This window comes from Rhinatrema bivittatum, chromosome 1, assembly GCF_901001135.1.
Source record: "Rhinatrema bivittatum chromosome 1, aRhiBiv1.1, whole genome shotgun sequence".
Lineage (NCBI taxonomy): Eukaryota > Metazoa > Chordata > Amphibia > Gymnophiona > Rhinatrematidae > Rhinatrema > Rhinatrema bivittatum.
Genome location: NC_042615.1, coordinates 360,955,452 through 360,967,275, shown reverse-complemented (window position 1 = coordinate 360,967,275; position 11,824 = coordinate 360,955,452).

Here is an 11,824-nt window from a genome sequence, read left to right as displayed (position 1 = left end):
CCATGGGCAGAACAGCTAAATATAAAGACTTACTGAAACATGATATTCCTGATGTGGTATATCTGTGCTTTTGAATATAAATAAAGTCAGTGTTGTTGGAAAGCGTTTACTGACATCCATGAATTTTTTTTATATTTAAGAGCACAGCAACTTCACTTTGGGAATGTCAATAAGTGTTTTGGCAATTGTCTGCAATGGCTCTCTTATTTATTTATTTATTTATTTAAGGTCTCTTATATACCGATATCCGTTCGCACATCGTATCGGTTCACAAAGAACAAAAACGTTTGGGCGGCGCCCTTACATAAAACCGAAATAATAGTACAGAATAACAGGGGGATTAGGCGATGCAAATTAATAGATCAATAAATATTGAAAACTGTAAATACAAACATATATAAAACTATATACATATATACATGGCATCAGTAGTCATAAGAGCACAAGGCATACATCGGTGGTCAAAAGGCATTCTTAGTCGTAGAACATACTTAATCATAGTTCGTTGAATCAATTAGAGAGGGGTTTAATGAATTGGGCGGTGTCAAGGGGTAGGCTTGCTGGAAAAGCCAGGTTTTCAATTTTTTCTTGAATTTGGGCGTGAAAGTCTCCATGCGTATGTCATGGGGCAAGGAGTTCCATACAGTGGGGCCGGCGAGAGAGAAGGCTCTGCTTATGGTGGAGGAGAGTTTGAAAGATTTGATAGGTTGGGTACGTAGGGTTCCTTGAAGGGCAGGGCGAGTGGGTCTGTTCCCTCCGAAGCCGCTCCGATTTTGGAGCGGCCTTGGAGGGAACAGGCAGCGCGCGCCGGGCTCGGCGCTCGCAGGTTGCACAAATGTGCACCCCCTTGCACGCGCCGACCCCGGATTTTTGTTCACACGTGGTTCGTAAACAAAAGTATGCGTGCGCGCTGTTTTTGAAAATGTACCCCTAAGTGTTTTGGGTCACATTTTCTTTCAGGAGTTTCTCCTGTCAGTATAATAAAAATCTAGGATCTATGACTATTCATTCTGTGTTCTTGAAGCTCCTGTGAAAAAGACCTGACGTAATGTATGATGGGCCATCTATAGTCCTAACATTGCTTTCTAGTATACTACAGTTTTTCTCTTTAAATTGCTTTCTCGCAAAATCTTCTGCATACCTAGTAAAGGAAAAATAAAAAGCAAAGAATTTTCTTGCTTTCACAGAAACCTACAGTACAGTGTAGGTAACTAGACTTCATGGGATGGATTTTAAAAAGGTTACACGTGCCGGGCCTATTTTAAAAAGGCCCAGTGGCACGCATAAAGCCCCGAGACATGTGTAAGTCCCGGGGCTTTACTAACGGGGCGGTCCGGGGGCAGGGGCGGGGCCAGAGGCCTCCAACAGAGCGGCCATTGCTGCTGTCTCGGAGGATCGCGTGCTGGCAAGCTGCCGGCGCGCACAAAAGGTAAGACAAGAGTCAGGGGAAGTTAGAGTTGGGCTGGGGGGGGGGGGGGAGTTAGGGGAAGGGGTGGGAAGTTTAGGTTACGGGAAAGGGATGTTCCCTTCCAGGCCGTTTCGATTTCGGAGCAGCCTGGGAGGGAATGAAGGAAAGCAGTGCGGCTCGGCGCACGCAAGGTGCACAATTGTACACACCCCTTGCGCGCACCAGCCCCGTATTTTATAACATACACGTGCCTGCAAGCGCATGTTATAAAATCGGGCGAACATGTGCGCACGCCGGGTAGCATGCATATATGTAGGCCGTGCTCGCTTCTTTTAAAATCTACCCCTATATAACTATAATGGAGAGGAGGGAGAGCAGAGCAGCTAGAAGTGGTTCAAGTACCTGAGGAGCAGTGAGACAAAAAGGATAGTGGCACCAGGCAGCCATGGCAGCAAAGCTGAAAGGGAGGATCAAGAACAGCAGAAAAAGTTCCAAATTTCAACACATTTTCCAAGTTAACTCTAAAGCTCTGGGTTCTCAGAGACCATCTGGCCAGTCTGGTTTTCAGGATATCCACAGTGAATCTGCATGAGATACATTTAATTGAACTGCCCCCATCCTATGCAAATATATCTCATGCATATTCACTGTGGATATCCTGAAAATCAGACTGGCCAGGCAGCCATTAGGAGGGGGTTGAGAACTCCTGCTCTAGAGGATACCTGTTATAAACAGGTGACCTGTGCCTCCCAAGCCTTACAGGTCAGGAAAATGAACCGTGTACTCATACCTTATTGTAGAAAAAAAATAGTACGCCTGAACACTGTAAAGTCACGTGACTGACAAGTCCACCAAAATTAACCGAGAGAGAACTGACATAACGTACACAGTCACCCTTTTAGCTCAAGCAGATCTGTTGAAATTTTCCCATATTGTAGGCACAGATTAATTGGGACATTACTTTCTCCAAATACAGTGAAATGTCTACAATAAATATACATTTTTAAAGAAAAACAGAACACTTACGAAAGATTGTTTTGTGTGGGATCGCAACCTTACAATGGCTACGTCCTTCAGGAAAATTGCTATTACTGTTCTGTATACTGATGCCGAGCTATTACAAACAATGGGGAAAGTGCATTTAATCCCCATAGAAAGGAAACAGATGCTCCCTCCTAATATTAATTTTATTAAAAATGAAGTCAGTGTGAATGAAGCAGAATTATTTTGTTTAATGAGGCAATTTTCAAAGGCTCCATCAGGTTTAATTGTAGCAAGTTTCAAAAACCCATTTACATGTGTAAAGTGCATTTCACATGTAAAACCCAGATTTAAATGCTCAAATACTTTTGAAAATCAAACTAGAACAGGCTAATTTTAAAACGAGGGTGCATGCACCCACACATGCATGTACCGGCACACGCGCAGAGATACATTGCAATTTTAAATCGCCCGCACACTTGAGCGCATATGTTCTAAAATACACCTCCCGTGCTTAAGTACGCACCTAATCTTAAGAGACCGCTCAAGAAAAAGTACTTTGTGTGTCTTTCCTAGGGCGTTGCTGGCTTTTACATGTGTGCGCAGGTGCATTTTGAAACATGCTCAATGCAAGGAACAACCCAGTTTTTTCCAATCCGTCCACCAGTTTGCCCAATTAATAGAGGACTTCAGGACCCCTTTGGGTCTTCATCCTGTATGCCCCCAGTTGACCCAAACCCCTCACCCTGTCCTGTACGCCCTAAAACCTGAGATCCTCAGACCTGATCCTCATCTGGAGCAGCAGTAAAGTTACGCGGATAACAAGCCAACGCGCGCCGCAGTCTCCGTTTTTTAAAATACGGAGTTATATGCGCGTAACTGCTGGTCCTGCCCCAGAATTGCACGGGCAATATATGCGCAATACTTCGCGGCTTTTTTAAATCTGCGTTGCTCGTGGGCAGCCCCCCCCTATGTGGGCATTTTCACTCAACCTTTTAAAAATAGACTTCATTAAAAGTAAATATAATTCATTTTCATTTTAAATATTTTGTCTTAGCGAATACAATATTTGAACTCTCACATTAGTTAGTCTGTTGGCGTTGGGAGGTTTTTTTTTTAATCTCTGGAAGCTGAGATTGAGGTACCATTTCTTAAACCATAACTAAAAGAAGGTTATTTTGTTATTTCCCTGTAACCCACCGGGGCTTTAACATCTAGAAAGCTTCTCTCAATACATAATATCAATTTGGAAACCTCAAGCCTTAAGCCATCATCCACAACATGACGGTGGAAGACAGAAGCTCCCCAGCCTGGGTGGTTTAGATATATCCTGCTCATTGAGGAAGTCCTGTAACTGAGCCAAAACGTATTTCTCAAGTAACTTACTCAACAAAAGATTTGAAATCTGGCAGGAATTTGCAGGATCGGTATTGGGTTTATTTAATACTGGAAGCACTAGGGGCCTTCTTCAGAGAACTTAGGACCACAGTCCCAATAATGATGACTCCATTATAGAGATCAAAAGTTCTACAAAAATATCTTTTAGACAATGAATGATCCAAAATCAGTAATAGTCCAAAGGACAAGTGAAGGATTTAAGAGGTGCTACAAATCCTCAGATTTCAGGGGCTGAAACCATTTGAAACTCTTTTTCTGCAAGTCTCCCAAGGACTCTCAGTTTCTTATTTTAAGGCCTGGGCAAAATCAGGAGAAAATGTAAGTTGGATTGCTATGATCTTCCTTTTAAGAAAGTCAACCAAAATATCATAATCAGGTCATCTTTGCCTCATGAGGTTTCTCAAGCAACTTATTAGAGACTGAAAACAATTTGCAAGGGCAATTTTAAAAACCACTCTACAGTCTCATGGTGGAGAAAGAGCTCTTAGCAGTACTAAGAGTGATTCTATGCTACTTTAACTCAGCTTTGTAAAGAGACCTAGTAGCGCTATTGTTTTACTGCCATCAATGTTCTGCATGTCTAACAACTTTTCTTTAGACAAACATTCAATAGTAAACTAAAGAGTGTGATTGTCATTCTTAGAAGCATTTGCCATTTTAAGGGGGGGCCACCAAGTCAAAGGTCTGAGCTAAATTTGTATCAAAGGCAGAGAAAAGAGAATTTACATCTCCAGTTGGCTCAGAAAGATAAAACTGTGACCAAGATGTCTGAAACTGAGCCATGTCAATGACACCTCTCGAAACTTTCAGAGGTATGATTGATGGAGGCAACAGATAGGGTAGTCAGTACTCGTTACAAATTGTATGAGCATAAATGGTTAAATAAGAGATGTGATTAGATACCAGCCAGGTATTGAGCACAATTAATCCAAAGTATATCCTACATGATGGGTGGGGACATCAATGACTTGAGAAAGCTCGAAAGAGGAAAGTACTGCCAGAAGACCATCCAAGTAAATTTGTGGCTGCTCATCTACATGAATGTAAAAATCTCCTATAACAATCTCTTTCAGAAGTAACAATAGGGCTGTTATAGACTTGGCCAATCGGGAAAGGGCAACACTGCTAGGTCCAGGAGGCTGATATAAAAGACAAAGTGACCAACTATCCACATGCATTATTGGGCTTTCACGGCCTATTCTTAAATAAAATGTAAATAGGCTGCTTCTGTAAACAGCCACAACCCCTACCCCTTTTATTAATTCTTGGCTGATAAGTATAGCCATGATGTCAAATAATCAAAACCAAGTTGTCAGCATCTAAGTGCCAAGATTTCAGATAGGCAAAAAATATCAAAACCACTATCCCCCAATAGGAATTTCAAGATGGAAACTAAGCAGTGGCAGCACTGTCTGAGTTCTTGAAGCCCACTGGGTTTTTTTTTTTTATTATTTCCCCAGGCTGCCTGTGGTATTGTGAAGAAGAGGAAAGGAAGGCCCCATATTTCCTCTGTAGTTCCTGTGCCTCCCTTCCACAGTTGGTTTGATACTCTTTTATTCTCTGATCAGCATCATCACAGTAGGGGGATTTATTGAGGGGTTCAGGGGGAAGTCTGTGCTCTTATCTCTTCTTGGTTTGAACATCTCACAGCCCCAAACAGAGGATACCTCCAAAAGATTTCACCACGGATAAATCATTATTTTATGAAATGATTGCAATCCAGTGGGAGCACTGAGACAAGAGGATCACCTTGTTGGTGGCTGGAAAGAATTGGTAAGTAATGCTTGGAGAAATGTTTAAAACTTAAAAGTATTAGGGTATATTATTTAGTGTGTTTTCTTTTAAATAGGTAGTCAGAAAGGTAGACAACAAACAGAAGTTTATGTGCTTGTATTCCCCACTCCCACTCCTCTCCCACCCATCACTAGCTCATTTATAGCAGGTGTCACTTTCATACTTAAAAGAAAAATTAAATAATCCTTTTAACTTAAACTCAGAAATTCCCCACACCTTATCAAGAGTTGATCATTCCCTTGTAGGTCACTACCAAATATATAGTGAATACACTAATACTTTTAAAGGACCCTATTGCATGCAATCCTACACCCATAGCAACCTAAACCTTGACTAAGAACTGAATAAATTTAAGATGAAGGCAGCAGTCCAGCAGCAAGAGGGGGGCCTCCCAGTCTTTTGCATTGAGTTATCACATGTATGATTTTTTTACCCACCAATGAGAAATTGTATGTGTGCATCCGATGCAAAGAGCTCCTGTCTCTCAGAGAACAAGTCCGATCTCTGGAGGCTAGAGTGGCAGACCTGGAGGAGCTGAGGCAGACAGAGAGGTATATAGATAAGACCTTCAGGGACAAAGTAGCCAAATCCCAATTCCAGTCTGGTAGTCCTGGTGCTGCCTTGGAGGAAGAAGGTCTCATGATCAGAGAGCATCAATCTGCTGCAGCAGGAAATGATCCTGTAGCAAGGACCTGCTCTCCAGGTGGTGCATTGTCTTCTCGCACCGAGGATGTGTCTCCCAGGCCTGCTGTCCAGGAGGGAAGGGTTAGGTCGGCAATAATAGCTGGTGCTTCAATTATTAGGAATGTAGATAGCTGGGTGGCTGATGAATGTGAGGATCGCCTGGTAACATGCCTACCTGGTGTGAAGGTGGCAGACCTCACACGTCATCTAGATAGGATTTTAGACAGTGCTGGGGAGGAGCCAGCTGTCGTGGTACATGTGGGCACCAACAACATAGGAAAATGTAGGAGGGAGGTTCTGGAAGCCAAATTTAGGTTCTTAGGTAGAAAGCTGAAATCCAGAACCTCCAGGGTAACATTCTCTGAAATGCTCCCTATTCCACGCGCAGGTCACCAGAGGCAGGCAGAGCTCTGGAGTCTCAATGCGGGGATGAGACGATGGTGCAAGGAAGAGGGATTCAGTTTTGTAGGAAACTGTGGAACCTTTTGGGGAAGGGGGGAGTCTTTTCCAAAGGGATGGGCTCCATCTTAACCAAGGTGGAACCAGGCTGCTGGCACTAACCTTTAAAAAGGAGTAAGAGCAGCTTTTAAACTAGAACAAAGGGGAAAGCCGACAATCGCTCAGCAGCGCATGGTTCGGAGGGAGGTATCTTCAAAGGATACTATTGAAACATTAGAGTTAGGGCATCCCAACAGAGAGTTCCAATAATAAGAAAAGTAGTCCAAGTGCCTACAATTAAAAACCTGAGCTAAAAGATTCCAATGTATCCCTGTCAACTGAAAAGCAGAATGTAAATACAAACAAAAAACAAACTTTGAAATGTTTGTATGCTAATGCCAAAAGTCTAAGAAGTAAGATGGGAGAATTAGAATGTATAGCAGTGAATGATGACATAGACTTAACTGGCATCTCAGAGACATGATGGAAGGAGGATAACCAATGGGACAGTGCTATACCAGGGAACAAATTATATCGCAATGACAGAGAGGAACACTTTGGTGGCGGCATGGCGCTTTATGTCCAGGATGGCTTAGAGTCCAACATAATAAAGATATTGCATGAGACTAAATGCACAATTGAATCTTTATGGGTAGAAATCCCTTGTGTATTGGGGAAGAGAATAGCGATAGGGGTATACTACCATCCACCTGGCCAAAATGGTGAGACAGACAGTGAAATGCTAAGAGAAATTAAGGAAGCCAACCAAACTGGTAGTGCAGTAATAATGGGAGATTTCAATTACCCCAAAATTGACTGGGTAAATGTATCATCGGGATACGCTAGAGAGATAATGTTCCTGGATGGAATAAAAGACAGTTTTATGGAGCAACTGGTTCAGGAACAAATGAGAGAGAGAGCAGTTTTAGATCTAATTCTTAGTGGAATGCAGAATTTGGTGTGAGAGGTAACAGTGATGGGGCCGCTTGACAATAGTGCTCATAATATGATCAAATTTGATTTAATGACTGGAAGCGGGACAGTAAGTATATCCACAGCTCTAGTGCTAAAACTTTCAAAATGGAAACTTTGATAAAATGAGAAAAATAGTTAGAAAAAAACTGAAAGGTGCAGCGGGCATGGACATTGTTAAAAAATACCATCCTAGAAGCACAGACCAGATGTATTTCACACATTAAGGTGGAAGGAAAGCAAAATGATTACTGGCATGGTTAAAAGGTGAGGTGATAGAGGCTATTTTAGCCAAAAGATCTTCATTCAAAAATTGGAAGAAAGATCCATCAGAAGAAAATAGGATAAAGCATAAGCATTGACAAGTTAAATGTAAGACATTGATAAGACAGGCTAAAAGGAAATTTGAAAAGAAGTTGGCCATAGAGGCAAAAACTCACAATAAAATCTTTTTAAAATATATCTGAAGCAGAAAGCCTGCAAGGGAGTCGGTTGGACCGTTGGATGATCAGTGTGCTAAAGACGCACTTAGAGAAGATAAGGCCATTGTGAAAATATTAAAAAATTTCTTTTTTTTGGTGTTTACTGAAGAGGATGTTGGCAAGATACCCGTTCTGGAGAAGACTTTCATGGGTGATGATTCAGATCAACTGAACCAAATCACAGTGAACCTGGAAGACGTGGTAGGCCTGATTGACAAACTGAACAGTAGTAAATCACCAGGATCAGATAGCATACACCCCAGAGTTCTGAAAGAACTAAAACATGAAATTTCAGACCTATTTCAATTAATCTGTAACTTATCATTAAAATCATCCGATATACCTGAAGATTGGAAGATGGTTAATGTAACCCCTATATATAAAAAGGGCTTCTTGGTGCTCTATGTCCTGTTCCATCCCTCCGTGTCCTGTTCCAGCCTCCGAGTCCCAGCCCCACACACCCAAAGGTTCAACCCGTGGGGACTGGGGTTGGTATTGGTGAAGCTCCAGACGGCCCCTGCATCAGTTCAGCCTCACCTCTCAATGGTAGGGACCTGCGGGGGTTCACCCTCTCAAGTAGCGCCAACTCCCCCTCGGGCAACTGGTCCACACTTTCGTCCATTAACGCAACAGTTGTAGTTATGATTGTATACAAAATGACAGTGTACAAATATGATAAATAAATAAATGGATCAAGCTTCACAGACTCTGGATACGCAGCTGCAGGCAGGTGACATCAGCAGAGCCGCTGGAAGCTTAGTGAAAGCTGTGGAGGAGCAAATTGATGCAATGTTGGGTATCAATATCAACGGTGATCCTGAAGGTCTGGGTAGAGAGAGGCTAGAAGCATATGCTGCAACTGGAGAGACTTCTGGTATCCAGTTATTTTTGCCCTTGTCACTTTTCTATATGGGGTGACCCTAGGAGCTTTAGTTTAGAAAAACCTTCTGTGTTTATTTTGGAAGAAATCTTCAAGGCAATTAAAGAGCTAGGGAAGGTTGTTATGGCCCAAATTACTTTGGCTTTGGAGAAGAATTTGACCCTGGAAAGTAAAGTGGCTGTGCTTGAGAACTTTAAGGTAGCTAATAAGAAATGGATGATTACCTTGGAACAGTGGTTCTGAAACCCTGACACACCTAGCCAGTCAGTTTTTCAGGATAGCCACAATGAATATATATGAGAGAGATTTGCATACAATAGTGGCAATGCATGTAAATCTATCTCATACATATTCTTATGGCTATCCTGAAAATCTGACTTGCTAGGTTTGTCCTGAAAACCCCTGCCTTGGAAAATAAAGTTGAGTATGTAGCGGGGGTTCAAGAAGACATTGTTAAGGATAATACCTATTTACTATCAAAGATGGTGAATTTAGAGAATAAAGCGAGGCAACGCAATTAGCATTTTTTAAACTTTCCTAAATTGCCTTTAGTCTCTGCCTCTGAGGTGTTGAAAAGGTATTTAGCATAAGTTTTGAAAGTTGTACTTATTTATTAAAATATTTGTATACCATCCAATTCCTGAACACCTGAACATCTCCCAAAGTAAAACAATCATAATAAAACATTCACGATGAATCCTAAAAAAGAGACGAAGAATAAACAGATACAGAGACTTAAAACATCAGCTATCAATCTCTTATCCAGGCTCGGTACACTGATGATATGTCCAACAGTCCTCTCTGTGAAGACCACCTTTGATGGATTATGATTTGTGTAACATTGCCTTCATCCATGGTAGGGCCTTGGAACAAATCATGCCCCCGATATCGAATATACATTCCCCCTTTCAAGAAAAAAGGTCTCTCGGACTGAGCTATCTCCAATTGAGGATGATAGCTTGAATTTAACTATTACCTTGGAGACAATGGATAAGAACTTAATTAAACCTCTTTGGTATTGGATCCAAACAGAGATTGGGTTGCTTAAGCTTTTCTTTAGACACTATGAAGAATTGCTTCTCCAATTGAAAAAAGATGTTTCCTGATGTGTCCAAAGTCACTAAATAGAAAGAGAAGCCGTTCCCCCTGATGAGACCTAGGATGGCTCAGCTGGGTTTCTGAAATTCCCATGTAAATGTTTATTGAAGCATAAGAATGTTTCCTATATTTTCTTTGAACCTAGTCAATTGACTAGTTTATTGCGTGACGAGGGGCAGGCTGTGGCTTCGAACCTTAGGAATCCATCCGTTTCTAATAGTTTGATTGTTTTGTACTGCAGATTCTCTTTTCCTTCCATCTTTCTTTATTTCTGTGGCTTGTGGGATTGAAAGTTTCCAAAATGGTGGGCTTTAGATTTGAGTTACCTGTATATTGTTTTTCCTTGATAACCTAAGGTTATGGATATAATATTTTGTGTTTTTAATTTGTAGCTTTTATGGTTTCTTCTCAAGTTTTCTTGAAGTTTTCTTAAAGAAAAAAAAACTTTACAAATAATACATTTAAAAAAAATATCAGGATCGCAATACACAATTGAATAAGAGATAGCAGGGCTTTGTTTTTTACTGACCGTGCATTGATATAACTTATTGTGATGGGGGCGTCACCTTTAGCTAAGTGGTTTTCTCCTTTTTTCTAAACTTTGGGAGATCTTTTAGCCATCTCCTTTTCAGGATGGGCCTAAGTCTCTTTATAAGAGGAGACCATTTTTGTCTTGGAGAATTGCTTGGGGATTTTTGTGCTCTTGAGCAGTTCCCAGCAGGAGAGCTTTCTCCCTTTTTTCTGGAGGGGGGGCTGGGTTTCCCACTCACCTTACCCCTGTGTTCGGTTAACAGTGGGGACAGAGACGGCTGGATCTGAAGACGTTTTTGGACCCAGTTCTGAAGGAAGAAGGAGTTTTGTTCCAAGTCTCCCCCACCTCCCCCGGTCCACGTATGATTGTGGAAGAGGAGAATTTTCCTGCCCTTCAAGGGGACGGCTTATTGGGCACAGATGCAGATCAGAGAAAGAAAGCCAGAAGGAGGTGGACCATAGATAAAGAAACTGCAGCCCTCGCAGCTGTGATTCTTCTTTTTATGTCAATGATTTTTTTTCCATTCTGACAAGGATCCTGTTTTTTAAGTTGAAGTAAACTCTTTTTTTTTTTGCTGAACACCACTCCCCGTCTGCTGGCTGTGCTTCTCTTTGTGCATCCTGGTCATATGATCTTCTAAAATAAGTACCCCTGAGCTGTGATTAAGAGGGTGTTTGGGAGTAATCAGCTGTTTTGGAATCCCCCCCGGTACTGCACCAAGGATCCCAGAGGTTTTATACCTACTGCCTGCCGGTGGCATCTCGGCACCCCAGTGGCACCGGTCCAGGACATTGAAGAGCTAGCCCTGGGAACCGTGTGGCCCCTATATTCCATCTATAAAACAAAGAGGCGGTTACACTACATTTAACTATGTTTGATCTGGTGAAGGGCAGATGGAGAGTACTGAAGATGGGCAAACCCTTAAGCTCTCTGGTTGACTAACTGATGACGATTAGATATACAAGGGTAGTGCCCCCCTCTGCCCAGCATGATAGGAATACTGCTACAGGTATCGTCATGTATGGGGAATTTAGACTCATACATGGTTGATGGTTTTCCCAGTCGTATATGACCAACACCGTAATGGCTAAGGAGACCGCAGGTGAAATTTTAAAAAGGTACAGACTCAATTAAATTGAATAAACAGTTAAAACAAA